The sequence below is a fragment of the Myodes glareolus genome, chromosome 5, assembly GCF_982192425.1.
Source record: "Myodes glareolus chromosome 5, mMyoGla1.1, whole genome shotgun sequence".
Classification (NCBI taxonomy): Eukaryota; Metazoa; Chordata; class Mammalia; order Rodentia; family Cricetidae; genus Myodes; species Myodes glareolus.
This window is the reverse complement of record NC_142030.1, coordinates 49,873,942-49,887,193: the sequence shown is the minus strand read 5'-3', so window position 1 is coordinate 49,887,193 and position 13,252 is coordinate 49,873,942.

The window sequence follows — 13,252 nt, the reverse complement described above, 5'->3', positions numbered from 1 at the left end:
ATCTATAAATGTAATCCATCATATAAATAAACTGAAAGAAAAAGCCATATGATCATTTCATTAGATGCCAAAAAAAAGCATTTGACAAAATTCAACACCCCTTTACGATAAAGGTCTTGGAGAGATTAGGGATACAAGGATCATATCTAAATATAATAAAAGCAATATACAGCAAGCTGACAGCTAACATCAAATTAAATGAAGAGAAACTCAAAGTGATTCCACTAAAATCAGGAACAAGACAAGGCTTTCCACTCTCTCCATATATCTTCAATACAGTGCTTGAACAAGTTCTAACAATAGCAATAAGACAACATAAGAAGATCAAGGGAATTCTAATTGGAAAGGAAGAAGTCAAACTTTTGTTATTTGCAGATGATATGATAGTGTACATAAGCGAACCCAAAAACTCTACCAGAGAACTCCTACAGCTGATAAATGCCTTCAGTAATGTGGTGGGATAGAAGATCAACTCAAAAACTCAGTAGCCCTCCTATACACAAAAGATAGAGAAGCAGAGAAGGAAATCAGAGAAACATCACCTTTTACAATAGCCACAGTAGCATGAAGTATCTTGGGGTAACACTAACCAAGGGAGTGAAAGATCTATTTGACAAGAACTTTAAGTCTTTGAAGAAAGAAATTAAAGAGGATAACCAGAAAATGGAAGGATCTCCCATGATCTTGGATTGGTAGGATCAACATAGTAAAAATGACAAGTCTACCAAAGGCAATCTGTAGATTCAATGCAATCCCCATCAAAATCCCAACAAAATTCTTCACAGACCTTGAGAGAACAATAATTAACTTTATATGGAAAAACAAAAAAACCCAGGATAGCCAAAACAATCTTATACAACAAAGGAATTTCTGGAGGCATTACCATCCCTGAGATCAAATTCTATTACAGATCCACAGTAATGAAAACAGCTTGGTATTGGCATAAAAACAGAGATGTTGACCAATGGAATAGAATTGAAGACCTTAATATTAATCCACAAACCTATGAACACCTGATTTTTGACAAAGAAGCTAAAATTATACAATGGAAGAAAGAAAGCATCTTTAACAAATGGTGCTGGCATAACTGAATCTCAGAATGTAGAAGAATAAAAAATATCCATATCTATCACCATATACAAAACTCAAGTCCAAATGGATTAAAGACCCCAATATAAATCTGACCACACTGAACCTGATAGAAGACAAAGTGGGAAGTAGCCTGCAATACATGGGCACAGGAGACCACTTCCTATGTATAACCCCAGTAGCACAGACAATAAGAGCAACAATGAATAAATGGGAACTGAGAAGCTTCTGTAAAGCAAAGGACATAATCATAAAGACAAAAAGGCAACCTACTGAATGGGAGAAGATCTTCACCAACCCTGCATCAGACAAAGGTCTGATCTCCAAAATATATAAAGAACTCAAGAAACTAGACATTAAAATTCTAAATAACCCAATTAAAAAATGGAGTATTGAACTGAACAGAGATTTCTCAACAGAAGAATTTCAAATGGCCAAAAGATACTTAAGGAAATGTTCAACTTCCTTAGCTATCAGGAAAATGCAAATCAAAACAACTTTGAGATAACATCTTGTCAGAAAGGCTAAAATCAAAAACACCAATGATAGCCTATGCTGGAGAGGATGTGGAGTAAGGGGAACACTCATCCATTGCTGGTGGAAATGCAAACTTGTGCAACCACTTTGGAAATCAGTGTGGCGATTTCTCAGAAAATTGGAATCAACCTACCTCAGGATCCAGCAATACCACTCTTGGGAATATACTCAAGAGATTCCCAATCATATTACAAAAGCATTTGTTCAACTATGTTCATAGAAGCATTATTTGTATTAACTAGAACCTGGAAACAACCTAGATGCCCCTCAGTGGAAGAATGGGTAAAAAAATTGTGGCACATCTACACATTAGAGTACTACTCAATGGTAAAAAAAAAAACAATGGCATCTTGAATTTTGCTTGCAAATGGATGGAAATAGAAGACACTATCCTGAGTGAGGTAACGCAGACCCCAAAATATGAATATGGTCTGTACTCACTCATTAGTCTATTCTAGCCATTAACAAAGGACATTGTGCCTATAGTTCATGATCCCAGAGAAGCTAAGTAATAAGGTGAACTCAAAGAAAAAACATATATAGATCCTCCTGGAAACTGGAAGCAGACAAGATAGCCAAGCAAAACTTGGGAGCATGAGGGTAGGGGTGGGGTGTGGGGAAGAGGAGAGGTGAGAGAGAAGGAAAAAGGGGAAGGTTGGCAAGAGCTTGGGAGAGTGGGATGGTTGAGATGGAGGAAGGAGGGATATGGGAACAAGGAAGAAGATATCTTAATTAAGGGAGCCATTTTGGGGTTGGCAAGAGGCTTGACTCTAGAAGGGTTCCCTGGTGTCCACGGGGATTTCCACAGCTAGGACCCTGGTCAGTAGAGGAGAGGGTGCCTGAACTGGCCTTGTTCTGTAGTCAGACTGATGACTATCTTGACTATCACCATAAAACCTTCATCTGGCAACAGATGAAGATATAGACAGAGACCCTCATCAGAACAATGGACTGAGCTCCCAAGGTCCAGTTGAAGAGCGGAAGGAGGGAGAATATGAGCAAGGAAGTCAGAACCACAAGGGGTTGGTCCACCCACTGAGACAATGTGCCTGAGCTAATGGAAGTTCACCAAAGCCAGCTGGACTGGGACTACACAAGCATGGGATCAATCTGGACTCTCTGAATGTGGCTGACCATTGAGGCAGACTGAGAAGCCAATGATAATGGCACTGGGATTTGTCTCTACTGCATGTACTGGCTTTTGGGGATCCTGGTCTATTTAGATGCAATCCTTCCTAAGCCTGGATGGAAGAGGGAGGGCCTTGGACTTCCTGCAGGGCAGGGTACCCTGCCCTCTCTTAGGACTGAAGGGGGAGGGGAGAGAGTGAGTGGGGGAGCTGAAGGAAAATGGGAGGAGGGGAGGAAGTGGAAATTTAAATGGTATTATTTATAAAACAATAAAAAATAAGTAAAATTTTTTCAGCAAAAGTTTCTGCAAAGACATTTTACTTACTTCAGTCTGGAAATTGACCAGAGTCTTGCACATGCCAGACAAGTCACACCCCTGAGCTTCCTTTCTAGCCTTTAGATGTTTTTATTTGCTTGTTTGTTTTTTGAGACAGGGTTTCTCTATGTAACAGCCCTGGCTGCCCTGGAACTAGCTCTTGTAGACTAGGCTGGCCTCAAACTCACAGAGATCTGCCTGTCTCTTTTTCCCGAGTGCTGGGGTTAAAGGTGTGCACCACCACTGCCCAGCACCTTTAGATTTTGAGGCAGGTCTCATTGTCTAACTCAGGTTGGCCTTGAACTTTTGATCCTCTTGCTTTTGCCTCCCAAGTGCTTCAATTACAGCCTTGTGCCACTATGTCCAGCAGGGACAATTTCCTTAATGAGCAATAGTAAGACAAATAATAAGACTACTCACAGACAAACTCATCTTTTGCATGTGACACTTGGTAGTATTGCAGTGCTAATGTACATCTTCCTAGGTGTTACCCTTTTCTCTCAAACTGCAGCAAAACAAGGACCATGCAAACCTGTACATTTTAAAGCCATCTCCTGATTCCCCAAAACTGCACACAATTCATTTTGAAATACCATTCCCATTCTGTTCATGCCATTTTTCTTCCTGTTTTTAGAGTACTAATGTAATTTATCAGGGTACCATCTGTTTCTGTCTGCTAGTCCTCAGCTCACCTATTTGAGAGCTGAGAAGTGGCAAAGGAAAGGTGTTTTACAATCTGAGGACTTGGGACCAGCTTAGGTCATTTTTATTCCCGGGCCTCTTCTAGTCTCGAGAAGGGGTTATGCCATTCCATTTCATTTATCATTGGTTCCACACCACTGGAGTTCTTGGTCTTTCAGCAAATGGAAGCCTATTGGAATCACTTAAGAGATCCTTCTGCATTAAAAAACAAAGATGGCAGACATTAAATGAGATTCACAAGGGTAAATATTGATGAGGTACATTTTGCCCCACCTGGATTCTCCTCATTCTCATAGAATTGTGCACTAGGGTCAGCAATGAAGCTTAGTTCTACTGCCTGGCTCTTCCTTTTCTGTCCCCTTCTACTCGGGTCCCAACTTCAACATTGTTAACGCTTCCGTTCTAAGCAATGGGATTGAAAGGACCTTGGCTAAATGCAATGAGAAATGCAGTCTTTGACAGTGTAGATCCAGTGTTAAAAATCTATACCAAGGCACAGTGGAGTCAACTAGCATCATAGTTAATAAAATTATAACTAACAACAGATAACTTTGAATACAATGTGCATGTGTCCTCCAAATGTGGCACTAAGGTCATTTTTGGAGCTCGTGGGCCCACTCTGATTTATGTTCCCAGTATGGGAGGCAAGAGGTGAGCAACACAGGTCTTTTTTAGCAATCTGGCTTCTCAGGCAGTAGTTGACTAGTTCATGTTTATCCCTGGGGGGACTCAGGGTGAACTGCTTTAACCTCGGCACTTGGACATAAATTGGTTTCATGCAGCTTATTTAAACCCGATTTGAACTAAAAGGTATTTGGTTGGTTGGTCTATTTTGAAGTTTATTTGTTTGTTTTCTAACTGTGGCTGCCTGGAACTGAGCTGGTTCTATAGAATAGGTTGGTTCTATACACCAGGTTGGCCCTCTAAGCCAGGCTGGCCTCAAACCCTTGGAGATCCTCTCGCCTCCACTTCTGCAGTGCTCAGAATAAAGGCCATCTAGACTTGGTTGTTCTTTTCTTCTACCACTGTTGATGGGAACATTAGACAAAGCAACCTCGTTGTTTGAAAGCCTTTCCATTCTACAGCAGGAAGCGTCAGATTTAAAGTTACCAGGACTGTTTCCGGTCTTACACTTCACGCTGTCACACTGCCGGAGTGACAGTGAAGCACCATTAATTTCAAGGAAAGATTATTTAATTTCTCCCTGATTTTTATGAGGTATACACTCCATGGAGAAAATAAGGAAATGAGTTAAAACAAGTATAAATAATCCACATTAAAATACCATTTTGTTAACATTGTATCATCATTTTTAAATGTGCTTTTTCTTATTTTAGTTCAGCAGCTAACTTTCAGGGGCAGTTCTGGGACTTTTATAGCATTTCTTCTCCTAATTGTTAAAACCTAATGAGTTCCCCCTCAAAACATAGTAAATTTTTTGCTGACATGTTAATCGGCTTCTTCCTGGCGACACAGTTAGTACACACATACACACTCACACACACACACATACACACACACACACACACACACACACACACACACACACACACACACGGAGCCTCTTACTATTTTGACTTCTTATTATGAAAAGCTCAAAATTACCCAAGAGAAAAGACCATGGGCACCCCAGCAGCCTCAAAATGAATCATACACACAGTCCTGTGGCGTTGGGAACTCGGTCCAAGTTTAACTCACCATTCTCCATTCCCGTTTTCACTGTGGACTCCTCTATACACAGAGCACTTATGCATAATTCACTAAACAGGTCGTCAGGGGTGACGGCGGTGAGCAGGGCCCCAGAGCGAGAGGTCCCGAGAGGCACCGGTTATGGCGGGCAGAGCTTTGTTCGCAGACCGCTCAAGATTAACCCAAGGTACTAACTAAGCCTGGGAACTAAAGCGGTAGACACCATTAGCCTATAACATGACAACAGTCAGGAAGCTGTTCCACCCAATGCGATGAAAGTCCCGTTGCGAGAATCGCTTTGCTTAGGGCATGGAAGATTTTGAGGTGCCAACTTGGACTGGGCTACTGTCCACCCGACAGTCCTTTGATCTGGGCTGGCAGTGTTAGCGCCACACGCTGAGAAATGGATAATGGGTTAATCTTCATGGAGACTTTCTTGTCAGTCAGTCTGCAGGGCAGATGGGCACCACAGGCTTGTTCACAGTAAGTCTAGGTCAAGGCGACTTAGTCTGTTTACTCACAACTTCTGATGTTTGGACATCTCCTTACCGATTTGCTGGTGAATGGCACTGCCTCATGACACCCTCACTATCAGAAGTAATGTCTCAGTGAGCTAGTGGAAGACTGCCTTCCCTGTAGCCACAGGTCATCCTGTCTCGCTTTCTCACAACTGTTGTAGTTAAGGCAAAATAACAAATTGGCAGGGCCTGGTATCTCCAATGTCCATCACTTATGGAATGTCTTTAGACATAGAAGCAACTGGGGCCAGCACCAGATTCACTGCCCTTACTGCATTCAACAACATTCTTACTGTGGTTTCAAGGGTAAAAAACAAGGACATTATTATCAGTCTGTTGTTTTGTGTGCGTCCTCATGGGAGTGTGTGTGTGAATTTTAAAGCACCCAGTAAGAGGGCTCAGTGAATAAGAGCACTTGCTTCTTTTGCAAAGGTCCTGGGTTCAGTCCCGAGCATCCACCATGTAGTTCACAGCCACTTGTAGCTGCAGTTCTAGGGGATTCCAATCCCCTCTTCTGGTCTCCATGGGCAACAGCATCTCCCTAGTGCCTATACATGCAGGCAAATGCTCATACACAGAAAACAAAATATAAATAAATCGTTCTTTTTACAAATGAAGGTGAAGGAATAACAAATGGATATCAACCTCTGTCCTCTATACATTAGGGAACACACATGGACCTTCATATACGTGTGTACACACCCACACTGATAAACACATATATAACACATCAAAAAATGACTATTATGAGACATCATCACTTATAATATGTATAACAGTGTGAAAATACAAAAACGAACATCTTGGCATCAGTGGACACAACCTTGTTTTCATCTTTATGCCTGTGTAATAGTGTAGTACAGATGTGTAGCTTTCCTGCAGAACAAATGGATCGTCTTGTTTAATGGGAGCCTGGAAACTGCCTTATTTAGCTGCATTCATATTGTTGCTTCCATATCCACGGTTAAAATAGCTTTGGATGAATCAATCTTACTATGAATCCGTATATATGCGTCTGACAATTTTAGAAGCATACTCCTAGAAGCAACAGCAAGGGCTAAGGATTGGGAGTTTGGAGCCCTCTTCCAGGGGCAGAGGAAATGGAAGGTGGCATTTGAAATCCATGTGTTCCTGAGATGACTGTGGGTCTGTGGATTTGAATTACTTACTCAGACATGCATTGTTAGTAGGAGGCGGAGCAGGTTGTCAAGATTTTCCTAGCCTAGGGCAGCGACTACCCTTCAACACCCAAGGGCAATTGATTCTGCGGCACCTGTGGATCCCGAAGGGCAGAGATGCCCAGTGTCTTACATAAGACGCTGCAATTCTTGCAGAGAACACTCACCCTTCCTTCTGTTTACTCCAAATCATCTCAGATGGCATAGCATACTCAGCACAGTGCAAATGCTTCAAAAGCCATCATCTTTCTACAGGGATTCAAAAATAAAAGACATGTACATGTTCAGCCCAAGACACACCAGCTGAAGGCTTCATTGTGCCATATCGTTTCCAGTTGCTCATAGCCCCAGATACAGAACCTATGAATAAGGAGGGTTGACTCAACTGTCTGTCGCAAATGCTTGCTTCCTGATCCTTCTCACTGTCTATTCATCTCTCATAAGATGCAGGAGAGTTAGTGAGTATAATGATCAGGGATTTCAGCTGGTGGAGGCATCTAATCCTTCAAGACGTTGGTCTTGACATTCATGGGAACAGATGTGCATGTTGTGGGCATGTAGTGACCCGTAATAGCAAAGACACCTGAATTATTTTTTACATATATCTGAGCAATAAGATTCTGGATGGAGTGGTCTGCTCTAGAGGACGTTGCTTCGACTCTGTGGAAGGAAAGGACGGCAAGCTTTCTGATCAGTGGCATGTGTCGTTACCTGCCTGGTCTGCAGAGTTAGACTGGGCAGGCTTGAAGGCTAGTCCACAACTTTACGTGTTTTCTACACCTCTCTTCATCAGGAAGAGGAAGAACAGCAGGAACATGGGTGATCCCAAATGTCAACCAAATTTTGCTATTATTGGACTTGCCCCGTTGATGGGAGATCAATATTTATTTAAGAACCCACCTAATGATCCTGATTTAAAGTCAAACTACTCGCATCTCCCAGAGCAATACTTCTCAAATGTTAAGGTGCACATAAATCCTCAAGACACCTGTTGCCTGCAGATGCTGTTTGGAAAGACCGTTCTAGGTTGTGACGCACCCCTCTGTGTCATGTGATGCTGGCTCTTTGGCCACACCATTTTGAGAAGCAATGTCCTAGGGCAGGTTCAGCAAAATATGATCCTTGGACCAAATCCTGACCTCTGTGAGCTTGGAAAATTGAGTTTTATTGGAACAGGGAGTGTCCTATTTCTTATGAATGGTCTATAGCTGTTTCTGCATTGCTGCCATAGATGAGTGTCCATGAGACTAGTTTAGGCCTTTGAAGCTGAAAATATTTTATTGTCTGGCTCTAGACAGCAAATGTTTGCTCCGTCAGCCCTAAATGATCTCTTCGTTGGCAAATACTTGTTGTTCAGGGCAGAGTTTTCAGGCCTCTGCCGTATACTACGCTTTTATTGAGTAGTGTGCACCGAACATTGTGCTGTGAGAATACAAGTGTGGTGTTCCTGCTTTCTGGAACTTGTATTTGTTTCTGATCCAGTGCTACATTCTCTAATTCTCAGGTGACTCACCTGTCAGATGGGGAATGGGGGTGTTGGTGAGCAGAGTTCCAGGCACCTGGGAAGTGCACACAATGGCTCTTACTGTACTATTTTTCTTATTCTCTAATTTCTAGATAGCAAACAAAATATAAATTCTGGCTTTCTGTTTCTGGGTGTATGTGTCTTTATATGCATGTGTAGATACATGTTTGTATATATATGTGCATATATATGTATATATATTGGATGTTATAACTGTGTGCTTGCGTGTTTGTGTATGTCTCTTTCTTTCTCTCTCTCTCTCTCTCTCACTCTCACTCTCACTCTCTGTGTGTGTGTGTGTGTGTAGTATGCCTATGCTAGTGTGTGTCTGTGCTAGTAAGCCTATGAGCACTTCCTTTATGGCTATTCGAAAAGAACTGGAGTTGAAAGTTCAATTTCAACTTTTCTTTCAATTTCAAAATGAAGGTTTAACAATTCACGCATGGCTTCTGACATGGCCTCTTCTCCTTGATTCGGAAACAAAAGCAGAACAGCATCTCCAGTTGCTGAAACGAGACGTCCTCTGTATCTCTGGTTGCTCAGTGCGCATCAGGGAGAGGCCCCTCATGACCTTGCCCTGGCGGGAAGGGAGGAGGAGATGGGAGGAGAGCCCGGCTCTCAGAAAGGAGACAGCCTTTGATGGGTCTCACTAACAGCTCCCTTGGGTAACAGCAGACGGCCATTATGCTAAACAGGTGGAGTGGATTTTTAATTCATTATTTACTCAATTTCAAAGAAATCTTGGAAGAGACAAAATTATCCTTGGGTCAGAGGAGGACTGGATGCTGTGTGTGTGTGTGTGTGTGTGTGTGTGTGTGTGTGTGTGTGTGTGTATTATTTTGTATCCATCTCTTTAGTAATTTCTTTTGGTCAAGAAAGATGTGCAGCTTAACTTTGGTTGCCAAGAGACAGATTCGGAAGTGATAATGCAAATGGAAACTGTCTGTTCTGAGGGTGAAATGTACAGTAGGCAGGTGGAGAACCAAGACAGAGAAGGGAAGGCCCTGAAGCTCAGGTGTGGTGTCCCGGGGCCAGTGATGCCACCTCTGGAGAGCTGCTGGGCTCCATCCTGCTGTGGAACCTTGGGGAATGGCCTGGCCACACTTCTCAGAGCTGCCAGCCAGTGCTGAGGCTGCTAGTGTTTAATGTCCTAACTTATTCACTCTGTGGGTGATGTACTAACGTCCTGACATTTCTGGATGAATAAAAGGAACCTGTTATGACTGTGAAAAGTTTCTATCCTTTAGAAGGAGCCAGAGCACAGTGAAGTGGAAAAGCCTGGGGGTACACCCTGGCCACAGAAGACAATGAACAGCTTTGTTATTTATTCACCGCACCTGAAATTTGCATAGTGGAGTTGCTGACCAAGTACTGGCCATCCTCTTCTGGCTGGACCAAACTACAGATGACACTAGGGACAGAAGTCAGAGTTGAAACTATTTAGATGAATTTCACGTGAGGGGAATGAAAAGAAAGAGCACTTCAATCTGTAGAGAATTTGAAGAGAAAGAATAAACTTTCCTGGGGCTCACGGTAGAAGAAGCTGACAAACTCAGCAGCCAACAAGCAGAGATTCTAGTTACTCCATGTCCCTGCTCCTGTGTTTTCCCCTCAGGTTAAATGCTACACGAAGTCACATTACATAGCAGAGGTAGCTGTTGCAAAATAATCTTTTTGTACACTGTGAGAATGTGCCTTTGTCAAGGTGCCATCAGATTGGTTTAATAAAGAACTGAATGTCCAATAGCTAGGGGTTAGGCAGAACTTTTGGGCAGAGAGAGAAGGAGAGGAGATTAATATAGGCCAGAGAACATGGAGAGGAAACAGGAGGAGTAGGATGGAATAGAGGTAAAAAGACCACAAGGCAAAACCTAGGTTAATACAAATGGATTAATTTAAGCTGTAAAAGCTAGTGGGGCAAGCTTAAGCTACAGACAGGGATTTCAGAATTAATAATATGTGTCCATGTTGTTTACTGTGAGCTGGAGGCCCAGAAACAATCTGTCTACAGATAGCCGTCCATGGGTGGATCCAATGATAAAGCAGTCGTCAGAGCTCGCACTGAAAAATCGTGAATGGTTGAGTAGCGTGTGCTGAGTTCTCAGACTCGAAGTAACTGGTGAGGCAGATTTATGGATGGAATCGATGTAAGCAGTGGCGCTGATCCATGCTAGGGATGCAGAAAGAATGGAGTAGGATTTAGCTTGCAGAGTAAGACATCTATGAGGAAGAGCCCTTCCCCCACCCCAGGCCCGCTATAGGCCAGGGGTGCCACATACAGAGTGTGCAGTGTTAGTATAAAAATGAAGTTATGTTTTTGCGTATCAGACTTAGGTAGTGCACAAATGATTTAAAGTTTTTCCAATGCTTTTATCAGTAGCTTTTTTAGATTACTATTGATGGATCACGCCTTGGGGCCGTGGGGAAGGCTTGTTGGGTAAAGGCTTTGAGTCTAATGAACTGAGTTTCATCTATGAGATTCACACGATGTCAGGAGAGAACCAGTGCCCACAAACTGTCATGACCTCCATAAGTACTGTAGCCCCCCCCCCACAACAAGCAAGCTTAGATAAATAACAAAGAAATGCAATTAAAACAGATAATGACATCTTGAATGGATGTCTAGAAAACAACCATTTTGAGAGAGGAAACCCAGACCCAGAAAGACAAATATCATATGTACTCACTCACAAGTGGCTTCTAGACATAAAGCAAAGAAAAACCCAGCCTATAGTCCACAAACCCAGAGAACCTAGATATACATAGATCTACATAGGCAAGAGGAAAGGACAAGATCTCCTGAGTAAATTGGAAGCACTGCAGTCATAGGAGAGGGTGGCAGGGAAGAGGGGAAGAAGGAAGGGGAACAGAGAAAAATGCATAGCTCAATAAAAACAATAAAAAAGAAGGAAAAATAAAAAAATAGATCATGCCATCTGCAAACAAAACTACTTCCACTTCTTTCTTTCTAATCACAATGCCTTTAGTTTCCTTTTTTTGTCCTAATTGATCTGTCTAAGTCTCCAGGATAACAAATACCAAACGAAAGCCACAGTAGCTTTGTCTGATTCTTGATTTTAGTGGGAACATTTCAGGATTTCATTTGCGGATGATTGGCCGAGAGATTTTCAGAGATAAACTGTATCAAGCTAAAGGAGGTGCCTGAGTTACTTTTCTATTGCTGGAAAGAGACACATGACAAAGGCAATTTGTCAAATGGGAGCTTTTGATTGAAGGCTTGCTTCCAGTTTCAGAGGTTTTGTATATGACCATGATGGCAGTAGGCATGGCAGCAGGCAGGTGGGCATGGCACTGGAGCTGCAAGTGAGAGCTTACATCTTATCCTCACAATACACACACACACACACACACACACACACACACACAGACACACACACAGACACAGACACACACACACAGACACACACACACACAGACATACACACACACACACAGAGAGACAGAGAGAGAGAGACAGAGAGAGACAGAGAGACAGAGAAACACAGAGAGAACAATAATACTGGGTTTGTTGTGGGTTTCTGAAATCTCCAAAGATCACCCCTATTGGCTTATCTACCTCAACATCCTATACCTCCTAATGGGTGCCAAGCATTCAAACATATGAGTCTATGAGATTTGTTCTCATTGACGCCACCACAGAGGCTTCCTCTTCTTTATTTGCCCTGCATAATTATGATGAAAGGACTTTGTGTTTTGTCAAAAGCTCTTTCTGTGTTTATTGAAATAATCACGAGTCTTTCTTCTAATGATGCAGTGCGTATCCTTGATTGGTTTTAGATGCTGCATCAGCCTTGAGTTCCTGGGACAAATTCTCCTTAGTCAAGGTGAATCATCATCATTTAAAAATGTGACTGGATTCAATTTCCTGGAATTTCGTTCAATTTTTAGTGCCTATTATTGTAAGAAATACTGACCCATGATTTTTTCTCCTGTTATGATTGGGTGTAGCCTTAGTATCCAGGAAATACAGTCTCAAAGAAGGAGTAGGAAAAATTCCTTGTTCTACTTCCTGGAATAGTTGGTAAACTCATTGTTGACTCCCCCTCAAATGTTTAGAAGAAAACAGCGGCACGGCCATCTTGGTCTGGGCCGTTTTCCATGAGAGACTTTGGAAGGCTTTCTCAGTTCCTCTGGATCTACTCAAGTTTTTCACTTCTTTCTGAGTGATTAGTTTCTGTGTTTCTAGAAATTTGCACATCTTCCTCTAAATCAACGAATTTATTGGCAAAATATCTTGCTTAGTTATCATTTTTTCTCTTCCAACTTCTGGAGAATGTATCTAGCAGCAACCTCTTCTTCCCAATTGTCAGCATTTCAACTCCTCCAATTTTTTCGGTTAGTCATTAGGATTCTTGTCATGAGCAGTTTCCTGGACACAAAAGTGAGCCGAGTTCAAATCCTGCCCTTTCCAATGTGTGGTTGCTGTCTCAGACCCCGGTTTTTAGTTTCGGTGTGATAGGTACTTGAATCTGTTCATTATTATTTTTATTTCTGAGGACAATTTGTTTTGGTAATATTTTTACTTCTTCATTTCAAAATGTATTTTTTC